General features: G+C 44.9%; 1 pseudogene; it reads right to left on the bottom strand.

Annotated features, from left to right (window-relative positions):
* Positions 1–14,773, bottom strand: part of LOC132394757 (very low-density lipoprotein receptor-like) — a 53,804-nt pseudogene that overhangs the window by 37,488 nt on the left and 1,543 nt on the right.

Raw genomic sequence — 14,773 nt, 5'->3', positions numbered from 1 at the left:
CTTACTGCAAAGACGCTCTATAGTTTGAGGTCTTGTTTTGGGGAACGATTCCTGCTCTACCACATCCAAGTACTTCAATTTTGTATACCTAAAATTGATCTTCTGGTCCTTTCCTACACCTTAAAATCGCATCCTGTTGATTGGGGGGTTGGGGGGAGGGAGTTGAAATGTGTGGGGATTTGGGCAGAGTGCTACCAACTCAATTGGTAAGCTAGCCTTTGGGGAATCCTGCACTGGTACTCCCAAGTCCCAATTTACCTCTCATTTCTGAACTCCCTCCCCATTTACAAAATAGTCTACATCTTCTTTCCTTCTACCAAAGTGCACGACCATAAACTTCCTGATAATGTATTTCTTTGCCCATTTTCCTAAGCTGTCCAAATCCCTCTGCAGACCACCTGCTTCCTCAACACAACCTACCCCTTCACTTACCTCTGTATCATCTGCAAACTTAGCCACAAAGCCACCAATTCTGTCATCCAGATCATTGACATAACGTGAAAAGAAGCTGTCCCAGCACCACCTTCAGAACACAATTAGTCACTGACAGCCAACCAGAAAAGGCTCCTTTTATTCACACTCTTTGCCTCCTGCTGGTCAGCCAATCTTCTACCCATGCCAGTATCTTTCCTGTAATGCTATAGGCTCTTAGGTAATGCAGTCTCATTGCAGCACCTTATCAGAGGACTCCTGAAAAACCAAGTGAACATCTACTGCCTCTCCTTTGCCTGTCCGGCCTGTTATTTTCTCAAAAGAATTTTCAACAGATTTGTTAGGCAAGATTTCCATATGCTGACCAGCCTATTTTATGACCTGCCGTCAAGTAGCCTTGGACAGATTCACATTGCTGACTCACTAGAACAAAGGCAAATTAAAACTGTAACAACATACACAAAATGCTGTGTTCCACCAGCATTTTGAGTGTGTTGTTTGAATTTCCAGCATCTGCAGATTTCCTCATCTTTGCACTTTAAATTAAAACTAAGCTTACTTTCTTTTAGAAATCCAAGTATGAGCTTAGTTAAAATACTGACAGTGGCTTGGCAGAGATAAAATGGGAATCTTCTGTGGTGGAATCTCAAATTAAAACTGTGTCTATGTCTTTTGAATCAATTTTAAGCACAAGTGGAAACCAGAAAAACTCTATTCAAAAAAGACATATAGAATGATTTTTAAAAGAGTACGTGCTATCAGAGTAAAAAATAAATAAAGTTGGTATACAAATGAGCTATGATGTAATTGATTATGGAAAGTTTCAAGAGTCAACTGGTATTCCTGTTCCATTATTTGATGGGTCTAATTAAATGGTGGCCAGTTTACATTAATGTGCATCCCTCACCCATATTTCTTTCTTCCCACCAGTCCTAAGCTAGTAGTTTCTTATGAACTGCTGTTTTTAAAAACTAGTAGTGTAAGAAGATAAATGACTTACGGCAAATTAATTTCATCAGTTCCATCTCTGCAGTCAGTATCTCCATCACAAAACCAATGACTGTGGATACATTCGCCTGAACCACTCTGAATCTCATTTGGAGGACAAGTCAATGGAGGAAGAATGTGTTTGCACTGGTCCAGAGATTCATCAGACTGATCAGCACAATCAGCATTAGGATCACATACCCAACTCAGCAGGATACATTCTGAACTATTGCAGTGAAATTCGTGTGGGCCACAGGAAGGTGGAGCACAGCCTTTTTCATCACTTCCATCACCACAGTCATCTTCACCATTACATACAAATGTCTTGGATATGCATCGGCCATCAGAGCAGATAAACGCTGTTGGACTGCAGGTGAGGATGCCTAGAATGATTTTTAAAAGTGCTGTTTTATCCTGGAGTAATTCACAATTAGAACAATGAGTACGACAAAGCTGTTTACATTGCTAATCAGAGAAATAAGAGATTCAGCTGATGCTGGAAATCTTGAGCAATACACACAAAGTACTGGAGGAACTTAGTAAATCAGGCGTATCTATGGAGAAAATGAACAGTCTTAGTTTTGGGCCAAGACTGTTTATTTGCTCGCTATTTGGATTCATGCACCATGTTTTACACTTTGGCACCAGCAGAACACCGCTTCGTTCTGCTGTATTCATGTAGGGCAAAATGATAATTGAACTTGAATTTAATTTTGATTTTAATTTGATCAGAACTTCTTTAAATGCTGTCTGGCCTGCCAAATTTCTCCAGCATTGAGTGTTACATTGCTAATCCCTTCCCCACCTTTTCTCCTACTGAAACTCTGCAACTTTTTCCCAGTTCTGGGAACGTCAAAGGGCAAAATCATCAACTGCTTCCCTTTCCACTGATATTGCCTCACTCCATTTTTTTTGTTACAGATTTCCAGTCTCTGCATTTGCTTTACCATTTACATTGCTCAAGATCTTCAATGGGATATTTACACAATTCTGCAGGCACTATTAGAAGCCAAACATGGTTTTATTCCAAGTCCTTTACCACAGTTCTCTTCATCACTGCCATTACCACAATCCTTTTGTCCATCACATTTCCAAGAGATAGGAATACATTGATGTGATCCAGGGCCACAGCTGATTTCATGCATTTGGCAAAGTTCTGCATCTAAAATAAAGTCGAAGTGCATGAACAGGTACCTCAGAAAGATAAAGCAATTTGCTTTGTACAACTGTGCTAATGGCTGAAGGAAACTTCCAAGTGAGTAAAGAAGCCAATCCATTACCTCTCGCAGAAAAAAAAACACTGGACATTTGATGAAAGCTGATTTCTGATTTGAAAATCTTATTCAAAGACTAGTGGAAGGTTGTTCTCCACCCACATCCCTTTCTGGCCATCTTTCCTCAGTCATTTCCTGGAGGCAGTAGTTTATGCACATGCCGTGCACATCTTAGCTGTGCCCAATGGACTCAACACTTCAATATTTTCAATGTTCAGCAACACCCTGCTATCTATTCATGGAAACAAGTCCTTCCCCCCACCCACAAGCAATTATTACTTCCATTTCCAAAATGAGCCTCCTCTTTGCCTCTAAAGTAACTTCACTCCAAATCTGCAGAATACTAGTCTGAATGAACAATGGCAGTTGCTAATGCCAGATTTGGTGGTCTGCGTTAGTCTGAGGAAAAACACACTCCAGCCCGCCAAACTTATGAAAGCTCATTTGTGTGGATGCTGCGTGATGTTTTCCCGTTACAAATCATTACCAATAATTAACAAACAGTAAACCATATGCAATTAAACAATTTACTTTTATAGCTCTTAATTTGACTAGAGGGTAGTAAAGAAAATGGCCCATTTTAATGAAATAGTCTAATGTGCACGTTGGAGCTCACAGCTTTCCCGTCCATTTGTTCTCTATCAATTTCCCTTGGGCCTAGTTAACTCCTGACCCCATTCCAAGTCCATTCCGTCCTGCAGTTTATGACCGCTCCTTTCTGGCATCTTCTCTCTCCATCTTACACCGAACAAAAGCCACCCGAATACTTTCTATCAGACCCACAAGAAAGAAACCACATGTCTTCCATTAGATGGCGCACATTCCAAAGCCCCGTTATCTCTAGTCATAACCCAAACACTGCTGCTACAAAGAAACCATTACATTAGGAGTGAACCCTTACAGAGTGTTACACTCTCACCCCCAATAAATTTAGTCATGTCTTCATGACATTGAAATAATCTGCCAACCCTTCCTGTAAAACACAAAGTCCAAACCAGGTGTTAAAGGCAGTGACATCGTTCTACAAAGCAGTAGGGACCACACTCTGTTCTCCCAGTGCTACATAGGCCAGCCTATCCAGTGGTTGTCTCCTGATTCTGTGAGACCTCCATACCCCCTCATCTACCTGTACCATGCCTCTCTGTAATGCGTCACTCCTAATGTAATGGTTTCTCTGTAGCAGCAATGTTTGGGTTATGACTAGAGATAAGTGGGTTTTGGAATGCAGGGACTATCCAATGAGAGAAATGTTCTTTCTTGTGAGTCTGGAAGAGAGATTTTCACGGTCTTTCATCAGGGAGAGACGAGGAAAGAAGATGCGAATGGAGGGAGCTGGTAGACCGCCGGACGGAGTGGACTTGGAGCAAGGGTCCAAGGATTAGCGCCTATCAGAGGAGATCGATGGTGGACAACCAGCTTATCAGTGAGCTCCAACGTTTGCACATTTGACTGTTTCATGAGAATGGGCCTTTTTCTTTTTTTGTTTTCTTTACTAACCATATAGTGAAATTAAGAATTGTAAAGCTCAACCATTTAATCGTATATTGTGTACTGTTTGTTATTTCGGGGTACTGATTTGTAACAGGGGACACATTGCACAGCATCCACCCAAACCAGATTTCTTAAGTTTGGCTGGGTTGGGGCTATCACCCCCTATATTAAGATGCTGCTGAAGTGAGAGTTACGTACCTCTTCATGTTCCGACACTACTGGGATACTTCTGGTCTACCCGGCGAGGTCTCCCCTGACCTATCACTTGTGCCCACCTGCAACTCAGACCCCTCTGTCCTTTGACCCAACTTCATCCCTTGCAGGGTCCTGCTGTAACCCAGGCTGTCCACAAATAGTGCCCTGCTCCCCACCCCCGATTTCACCTGCCTCAGCGGGAGAAGGGCTGGGAGTCTCTTCCTCAATCAATGGGGTGTTAGCAAAAGGCAGCATATACCACACCTCCAGGTCCTCATCCCCTGAATCAGTAACCCTCTCAGCAGCAGGGGCTAGTCTACCCTCTACTGCTGTTGGCCCTGCAGTTGCCTCACATCGCCACGGAGTCCTCTTACTAGCTGTGGGCTCCAGGTCGGGCTCTGGTCGACCAGCACCTCTTGTCCCAGAGGCAGAAGGTGGTTCCGATGGAGAATCCTGTCAGGCACATTCCCATCTTCTGGCTTCACCCGGAAAACAGTTAGCTTTGGCATCTGGTTCTCCACCACATAGGACGTAGCCACCTGGTGGTCAGCCAACTTATGTTTTCCAGGTAGCCCCAAATTCCTTATGAGGACTCGGTTTCCCAGCAGGAATTGGGAGAACTTCACTTTCTGATCATACCTCCTCTTATTTCCTTGATTCTGCTTGGCAGCCGCGACCCCAGTTAATTCATAAGCCGTTTTCAACTCCCTTCTCATGTCAGACACATACTTCAGATAAGTCTTGGGTGATACATCGTCCTCGTCCATCCCAAAACAAAGGTCAATGGGCAACCTCGCCCCGTGCTCAAATATCAGATAGAATGGCGAGTATCCGGTAGTTTCGTTTTGGGTACAGTTGTAACTGTGCACCAAATGTCCAATATGTTGACTCCACTTGCTCTTGTTGCTGATCTCCAAGGTCCCGAGCATGTCTAGCAAGGTCCGATTAAACCTCTCATGCTCGGGATCACCCTGCGGATGACAGGGAATGGTCCTCGATTCCAAGCATGCCCAGTAACTCATGGATGAGCCTGCTTTCAAAATCCCATCCATGATCACTACGTATCCACCTGGGGAGGCTATGATAAATGAAATACTTCTCCCACAACATTTTGGCCTCCATGAACGCCCTCTGGTCCTTGGTAGGGAAAGCCTGTGCATATCTGGTGTAGTGGTCTGTGATGACAAAGACATTTGCCGTGATGCGGGCATTGGGTTCTATGGACAGGAAATCCATACACACAAGGTCCAGGGGCCCTACACTCTGCAAGTGGGACCAGGGAGCTGCCCATGTAGACAGTGTCTTCTGTTGTATGCAGCGAAAGCACAACTTGCGGTATTCTTTAACCTCCGACTTCATTCGGGGCCAGTAAAACTGTTCTCTGAGTAATCCATTGGTCTTTTCAACCCCCCCAAATGTCCAGAATCATCATGAAGTGATTTCAACGCAATCGTCTGATACTTCTCTGGCAGAACCAGCTGGGAACACCGAGGTCAGTCCGGAGGTGATGTGATCCGATATAGGATCTGACTCCGCAACTCCAACCGGGGCCATTCTCTCAGTAATGGAGGCACTGTGGCATGTTTTGTCTTCTCCGCCTGAGCCATGTCTCTGCTTCCGTCCGCTGACCACATGGTACCGATGACCGGGACATCTTGCTGAGCCGCTGCCACTTCCCCAGAACTCAATTCCAGCAACTGATTTGTCTTCAGAGCAGTCAGGTTACAGTAAACTTGTGGAATGGTGTCATCAGAAGCTGCCAATTGATCTCCCGCTCAATCGTGCCCCTGCTTTCCGTCTGCATGTGATGGCAAAGTGACACATGACCTTCACCTCCGGGGCAGGAATGCACTCCTATTCATAGTCCCTGTCCAGTCCCTCATGCACATGTCAGGACAAAGCAAGAGCGTAAATGTTCCTGCTTCCCGGCTGGTACTTCAGGCTGAAACCATAGGCAGACAACACTGCCAACCACCCATGGCCTGTGGCATCCAATTTCACTGAGGTCAGGATATACAGTTGAAGACAGAAGTTTACTTACACCTTAGCCAAATACATATAAACTCCATTTTTCACAATTCCTGACATTTAATCCTAGAAAACATTCCCTGTCTTAGGTCAGTTAGGATCACTACTTTATTTTAAGATTGTGAAATGTCAGAATAATAGTAGAGAGAATGATTTATTTTAGCTTTTATTTCTTTCATCACATTCCCAATGGGTTAGAAGTTTACATACACTTCGTTAGTATTTGGTAGCATTGCCTTTAAATTGTTTAACTTGGGTCAAAAGTTTTGAGTAACCTTCCACAAGCTTCCCACAGTAAGTTGCTGGAATTTTGTTCCATTCCTCCAGACAGAACTGTGTAACTGAGTCAGATTTGTAGACCTCCTTGCTCGCACACGCATTTTCAGTTCTGTCCACAAATTTTCCATCGGACTGAGATCAGGGCTTTGTGATGGCCACTCTAATACCATTACTTTGTTGTCCTTAAGCAACTTTGCTACAATTTTGGAGGTATGCTTGGGGTCATTGCCCATTTGGAAGACCCATTTGCAACCCAGCTTTAATTTCCTGGCTGATGTCTTGAGATGATGCTTTAACATATCTACATAATTTTCCTTCCTCATGATGCCATCTATTTTGTGAAGTGCACCAGTCCCTCCTGCAGGAAAGCACCCCCACAGCATGATGCTGCCACCCCCATGCTTCGCAGTTGGGATGGTGTTCTTCGGCTTGTAAACCTCACCCTTTTTCCTGAAAGGCTGCTCAGCAAGGAAGAAGCCACTGCTCCAAAACTGCCATAAAAAGGCAGACTACAGTTTGCAAGTGCACATGGGGACAAAGTTCTTACTTTTTGGAGAAATGTCCCCTGGTCTGATGAAATAAAAATTGAACTGTTTGGCCATAGTGACCATGGTTATGTTTGGAGGAAAAGGGGTGAGGCTTGCAAGCCGAAGAACACCATCCCAAGTTATGGGATTGTTGTCCGTCCTCGCCTCAAACTTGGCACTACAGAAATAGTCACTCAACTCATCCACCAGAGCCCATTTCAATGCCAGGAACTCCAACTTGTATGTGGGACAGTTTTTCTTAGAGGGCGACAGACTCCGCTGACAAACTCATCTGTCTGAACCTGGTGCCCTGATCCTGATACAAGATGTCCCCTATGCCTGGCATCCTTATGTAGAACACATGGCAGTTGGACGTCTGCAAAAGCCAGCACAGGCAGCTGGGTCAGCATCTCCTTCAGTGACTGAAAAGCCTCTTCACAATTCACATCCCACCTCGGTCCAAAGGGTTCTGATGGGCTACGATACTCTCCACCCTCCTGTCCTTTATTCCCCCTCCCTTTCTTCCCCAAGGGAGGGTAACTGCACAGAAGCTGATTCACCAAGTGACTCACTTTTGCGTAGCCCTTCATAAATCTTCAATAGTAACCACAGAACCCGAGGAACAAGCACAGAGTGCTCACAGTATGGGGCCTTGGCCAAGTGTTCACTGCCTCGATCTTAGCTGGGTCTGTAGCTACTCCATCCCGTTAGACTATATGCCCAACCAAGCTAACAGACGACTTGTAGAACTGACTTGTCCAGGGAAAGTTTTAACCCTTCAGCTTTCAGACAGCCCAGCACCTTTAGCAGCCTCGCTTCATGTTCTTCCAAGGTGGACCCAAACACTATGAGGTCATCCAGATACACCAATACCTCAAGCAAGTTCATATCCCCTACAGTCTTCTCCATGATCCGCTAGAAGGTTGGAGGGGCTCCTGATATGCCCTGGGGTATCCTTTCGAACTGGAAGAATCCCAGGGGACATATAAATGCCGTCTTCTCTTTGCTGGCGTCACTCATGGGGAATCTGGTAATATCTAATCCTCAAGTCTAGCACAGTGAACCACTTCACACCACTCAGACAGGCCAGCGTTTCTTCGACCCATGGGACTGTTTACTGGTCAGGGATAGTATGTCTGTTCAGAGTTCTATAGTCCACACACATCCATGCTTCCCCATTCTTCTTTCTGATCACTACTATTTAGGACATATAGGGGGTTCGGGACTTGGTGATGATCGCAGCTTTCTTCAACTTACACAAGTGCTGCCAAACATCTTCCACTTTTGCAGGGGCCAGTCACCACGACCTCTCTCTGAACAGAGTATCCTCAGTCACCCGGATGGTGTGACGAGTGCTCTTGGAACAACCCACATCAAACTCGTCAGTGGAAAAGACACCTTCCAGCCTCAACATCTTCTCTACCAACCTCCTCTTCCAACCCACAGGAACTGGGGAATCCCTGAAGTTGAACGACTCAGTGGTCAACTTTCCCCCTTGTCCCCGTTTCTTCTCCTTGCAGGACCCCATGGCCCTCCTCACTAGAGGAGTGTTGGTCCCCACCAGGACTGAAACGCTGCCCTTCTCAATGGGGTCTGGACAAATCAGCACCAATGTATCAAGCCACTCCCACATCGGCCTCCACAAACTCCATCTTCACTGACAAATAACCAAGGTATAGATAATCACCAGGACTAAGACCCCAGATCTCCAGTGCACTGAATAATGTCAATGGTAACCCCCAGGATCGCCGGGCTACTCACTCCATCTCCTCTCCAGTCTGAGCCTCTTTGTTCAGTTACCCAATTGGAAAATGCACCAAAATGCTCCCCAAATTTCTCCAGCAAAACTTTTAAAATCTATTTCTGAACAAGCTTGGTTGCTGTCAGAAATTCCTTGTGGCCATTTGCCCCAGCACCAGGACGTTACACTGGAGTGCCAAGAGAATGTTTTACTACACTTGAATTTTGAACTTTACCATTTTTAATGCAAAATAGCAGCTTGCACACAAAAGTAATACACACAATGTGCTGGAGGAGCTCAGCAGTCAGGGGTATCTAATGATAGGGAATAAACTGTCAACGGTTCAGCCCAAGACTTTTCAGCAGGTGCACAACAGTTCCAGGTACAAGATCTAATTAGTCTGACCTGACAGTGCCAAATGTTTTGACTATCATTGGAAGTAATTGTTATGTAACAGCTGCAGTTTATCACTTCATTGGCTGGATGAGAGATTCCCTTCTTTGTATCATGAACAGAACCAGGCAGCACAAGAACAGATCTTCTGACAAATGAAGTCTTTGCCATGATGCAAATTTAAACTAATCCCATCTTCCTGAACATTGTCCGTACCCCTCCATTCCCATAACTGCTAGTGTTCTTGTCTGGTTCCATTTTTAATGGTTATTGTATCTGCTTCAACCACTTTCCCTGGTGGCATGTTCCAGGTACTTAACGTGAAAATAAAACCTGCCATACACATCCTTACAACTTTCTACCCTCTCACCCCAATCGGAACCACTGGTATTTGGCACTTTTTACCCTAACCAATACATCTCAATTTTACATCCTCTCTGCTCATCCTTCAGCCCCTGACCCTCCAGAGAAAGTGATCAAAAGGGACTGTGGCACTGACTGCAATGATCAATACTCTGCAGTTAGCAGCAATGTGGCCTTCACTACTAAAAGGAGTCTTCCCCACATTATGGCTTAGTATGTTATAATACCACAGGGGCTTTCTTTGAGGGGAGAATAGCTTATAAACTTAAAGTTGCATTGTGCCAAGAATGCTAGTGTTATGTACCCCGTAACTGGGTCACTTACCAGCAAAGATAGAGAGGTCTGTTGAAGTCTGATGGTACTATTTTTAACAGTATTTATTGATAAAGATACACAAAAATAATATCAATGCAAACATACAGATAATATACGTCGTCAATACTAAATCTAAAAGTGCGGGTATAATAATAATCAATAAGAAATAGCTCTATCGTTGTCTAGGGGTTAATGTATTGTCCGATGGAAATATAAAAGTCACGTTAGTTCATTCAAGCTGCAGTTTTCTGGTTTGAGAGAAAGATGGGTTTAAAACTTGCCCAGTCCTTTTATGATGTCAATCCTTTGGGAGTCGTTGGGAGTTGATTTCCCCATTGTTAGCTAAAACCGTTCTTCTGTGGTCAAGGCACACCGATTCCGGGGCAAATGGAAATGGACGCACGTGGCCTTCCACCGGCTTTTGCTATTACGGGATCGTTAGCGTTTCTTCTGGTGCGTCTGAGGGGCTGTTCCCACAGACTCTCTTTTATCCTGACTCACAGGGTCTCAGATATCAATCAGGTTGAGATGATGCAATCCCTCCATCAACCTCCCCCTTGGTTCATTGCCTGGGGGCTTCAATGCATCGTACAGGATGCAATACACAAGTCCATCTCCAAGAGACAATAGCCGGTATCAATGGGACTGCCTCTCGGAGGCCAGGACACATTCCAATCTTTGTGAATTCTGCATGTCTTCCTCTCATTTCTTGGGTCTCCTGAACGGACTCAATAGTGACCTTGCGATTCTCACAAAGGAGGGGGCTACCCCGCACCCTTTGGCCCCTCAGAGTTGTGGTACATTCATAACACTAAAAACCTGTGCTAAACCTGCCTTCCTTGTCAACTGAACCAAATACCTCAGACTTTTTCTGAGCTCCATTACTAGGTTCAGTACCACCTGCATCCACATCTTGGACACACTCCAATGGGACATTTGCCTCTTCCAGGTTTTCACTACCCGTACCCAGTCTAAACTCTAAATTCCCCTGATTCTCCCAGCTACTCTCTGGGCAACTCCCTTCCAGAGTAAACTCAACCCCGCGGGCTGAAACAACCTCATCTGCCAACCCAGCAGACTCCTTCGAGGTAAGAGCACCCTTTTCAGCTAGGGCTGCCCTCATTTCATTATCGGGAACACCTTTAGAAGTTTTAACTTCTTCAAACAGTTCTGCCAAACCAGACAGATCATCCCTGTCCAACTCTGGACCTCTTATCTGCTCTATCTGTTCCTCATCCTTATTTTCTCTCTCTAGAACTTTTCTCTTCACTAAGGGCAGGTCTACCTCCTCTCCCTTACTCTCTTTCACTTTACTACTCTTCGTTTTACCACCCTCTAAACCCTCGTGGTACAGGGTCGGTAAAAATGTCTCGGCCAAATCGAAACTGGCCGGATTTAAACTGCTCCCTTTCTCAACATGCTGCGAGTGATCGCGCATGTGGGATAGATCTTGGAATCTAGGGGCAGGGCCGCAACACCCACCAGCCGGCTTGTCAGCGTCATTGCTGACCAAACCTTGCCACCGGCTAAATCATTACCAAGAAGGACGTCCGCATCAGTTCTCGGGAACTCTGATCGCACCCCTATTTCAACTGGTCCAGAGACTAGCTCACAATTCATAATGACCCTATGCAAGGGCACCATTTCCGTCCCTTTGCCTATTCCTTTCACCGCTACCATTCCTGTCTTGCAACCAAAATCTAGTACCTTACTGCTGATCAATGATAGCTCAGCCCCCGTATCTCTCCAGATCTGTACGGGAACTGGTGTGTCTCCCTCCCTCACAGACATGGTTCCATGTGACAGACAAGTCTCCGACCCTGCTCGTACTCTGTCTACCCGGGGCTCTCATGTCGATTTACTGATTACCACGGCACATCCGATAGGGACTGCTGCTTTCCCTTTTCCTGTCTCTTTCCTCGGAGCAAAGCACTTAGATGCAATATGCCCCCCCTTTCCACAATTAAAACAGGTCAGGCCCGGAAATCTCTGGCCGTCTGGCCTTTCCCCCTCAACCTTACCACTAGCTCCCAGCGGGACCTCTGCCTCAGCTGGCGGGCTTTCTCGATCATTCCCATGGTCTCTCTGGGAACTTTTATTCGAGGAAAACTTTGTCCTGTGGGTTAGGGCATATTTATCTGCGAACCGAGCAAATTCTGAGATGGACATATTCGGCTTTTCATTCAAATACATCTGGATATCCTCCGAAACACAACCTTTAAATTCCTCAATCAGAATTAACTCCCTGAGATGCCAATAATCCTCTTCCACTATCTCTGCTGTGCACCAACGGTCCAAGAGCCCACCCTTCTCATAGGCAAACTTGGTATACATCTGATTCCACCCTTTCTTTAAATTTCTGAACTTTTGTCTATACGCTTCAGGTACTAACTCATAACTCCGGAGAATGGTCACCTTTACTTTGTCATAACTCTCCTCCTCTTCCTCCTCCATGGACAATGCCGTATAAGCCCGCTGTGCCTTCCCTTTTAACACACTTTGTAACAGCAACACCCACTGATCTCTGGGCCACTTCTGATTCAGTGCCACCTTTTCAAAAAGCAAGAAATAACTATCAACATCCGTCTCCTCGAATGGAGGTACTAACCGCAACTCCCGACAAACATTAAACTGCTCCTCTCGGTCTGACCCTTGATCTCTTCACCCTTGCCTTAACTTCTCCATCTCCAAGTCATGTTTCCTTTGTTTCTCTGCCTCCCCATACTCTCTCTCCTTCTCGGCTCTCTCTTTCTCAGCTGCTTCCAGCTGCTTTACCTTAATTGCATGTTCCAACCTTAATTTCTCCAACTCTAACTGAGCCGTCCCACTAGCTGGTACCTTTTCAGGGATATTTTCCAATACCTCAGCTGCAAACACATTCTTCCCAATAATAATTCTTCGCACCTCCTGCTTTTTCATTGGCAACCTCACCTCTGCGAGGTTTAACTCCTTCGCCAAATTTATCAAGTCCAATTTGGTGGCCGCCTCTAGCACCGCCAGAGTCGGGTTTTCTATAAATTCACCCACGTCCATCTTTGCTGGTTTCCCATCTGGCTACCTACGTAACCAGGTCCAAGTTTGGACTTACAAGCTCAATTCACTGGTCGCCCCCAATTTGGTGTCAAGTCCCAGACGAGCCCCCAATTTGTTACGTACCCCGTAACTGGGTCACTTACCAGCAAAGATAGAGAGGTCCGTTGAAGTCTGATGGTACTATTTTTAACAGTATTTATTGATAAAGATACACAAAAATAATATCAATGCAAACATACAGATAATATATGTCGTCAATACTAAATCTAAAAGCGCGGGTACAATAATAATCAATAAGAAATAGCTCTATTGTTGTCTAGGGGTTAATGTATTGTCCCATGGAAATATAAAAGTCACATTAGTTCATGCAAGCTGCAGCTTTCTGGTTTGAGAGAAAGACAGTTTTAAAACTTGCCCAGTCCTTTTATGATGTCAATCCTTCGGGAGTCGTTGGGAGTTGATTTCCCCATTGTTAGCTAAAACCGTTCTTCTGTGGTCAAGGCACACCGATTCCAGGGCAAATGGAAATGGACGCACGTGGCCTTCCACCGGCTTTTGCTATTACGGGATCGTTAGCGTTTCTTCTGGTGCGTCTGAGGGGCTGTTCCCACAGACCCTCTTTTATCCTGACTCACAGGGTCTCAGATATCAATCAGGTTGAGATGATGCAATCCCTCCATCAACCTCCCCCTTGGTTCATTGCCTGGGGGCTTCGATGCATCGTACAGGATGCAATACACAAGTCCATCTCCAAGAGACAATAGCCAGTATCAATGGGTCTGCCTCTCGGAGGCCAGGACACATTCCAATCTTTGTGAATTCTGCATGTCTTCCTCTCATTTCTTGGGTCTCCTGAATGGACTCAATAGTGACCTTGCGATTTTCACAAAGGAGGGGGCTACCCCGCACCCTTCGGCCCCTCAGAGTTGTGGTACATTCATAACACTAAAAACCTGTGCTAAAGCACTGACAGCTAATACTGATGCCACATTTAACCACACATGCAGCAAATCACTGTCAAATTGCTCTTAGACCACCAAAATTAAACATAAAATTTTCATAATATACAGCTCAAAGTACATTTATTATCAAAGTATGTATACTTCATACAATCTTGAGATTTGTTTCCTAACAGGTGGGCACAAAACAAGACACCCAAAAGAATCCATAAAAAGAGTAAAAAATGCAATATGCAGAGGAAAAAAACCTATCTTGCAAACAATAAACACAAGTAAATAGTGTTCCAAACTGAACCCCACAAAGAGCATAAACCAAGCATCAAGCATTTTAATTACAGGAAAGACGACACTTCGAAAAATACTCACAAAAGATTTCTGAATTTTCATCAGATCCATCTTCACAATCAGCTTTGCGATCACATTTCCATTTATTGGGCACATATTGTCCACTAAGGCACTCAATGTCAGATGAACTGCAATTCACAATAGCTGGATAGAAAGTAGGATGTTAAATCCACCTTCAATAACACCTGTACCATGCCTACATTAGTGGTCGTCAACCTGTCGATCGCGATCGACTAGTCAATCTTTGAGACTTTCCCAGTAGATCCTGAAAAAAAAAAGAAAAATAAATACACAAATACTGTTGAGAGATTGTTTCTGAGTTGCGGGGTTTTAGTTCCGTTCTTTCTGCCCAGTGCGCATGCGTGTAGTTCCCCCGTACTACACAGTGTACTTCAGTGGTCCCCAACCACC

The sequence above is a fragment of the Hypanus sabinus genome, chromosome 5 (genome assembly GCF_030144855.1).
Source record: "Hypanus sabinus isolate sHypSab1 chromosome 5, sHypSab1.hap1, whole genome shotgun sequence".
Taxonomy (NCBI): domain Eukaryota; kingdom Metazoa; phylum Chordata; class Chondrichthyes; order Myliobatiformes; family Dasyatidae; genus Hypanus; species Hypanus sabinus.
Note: the sequence above shows the minus strand (reverse complement) of the source record. Positions and strands in the feature narration are given on the sequence as shown.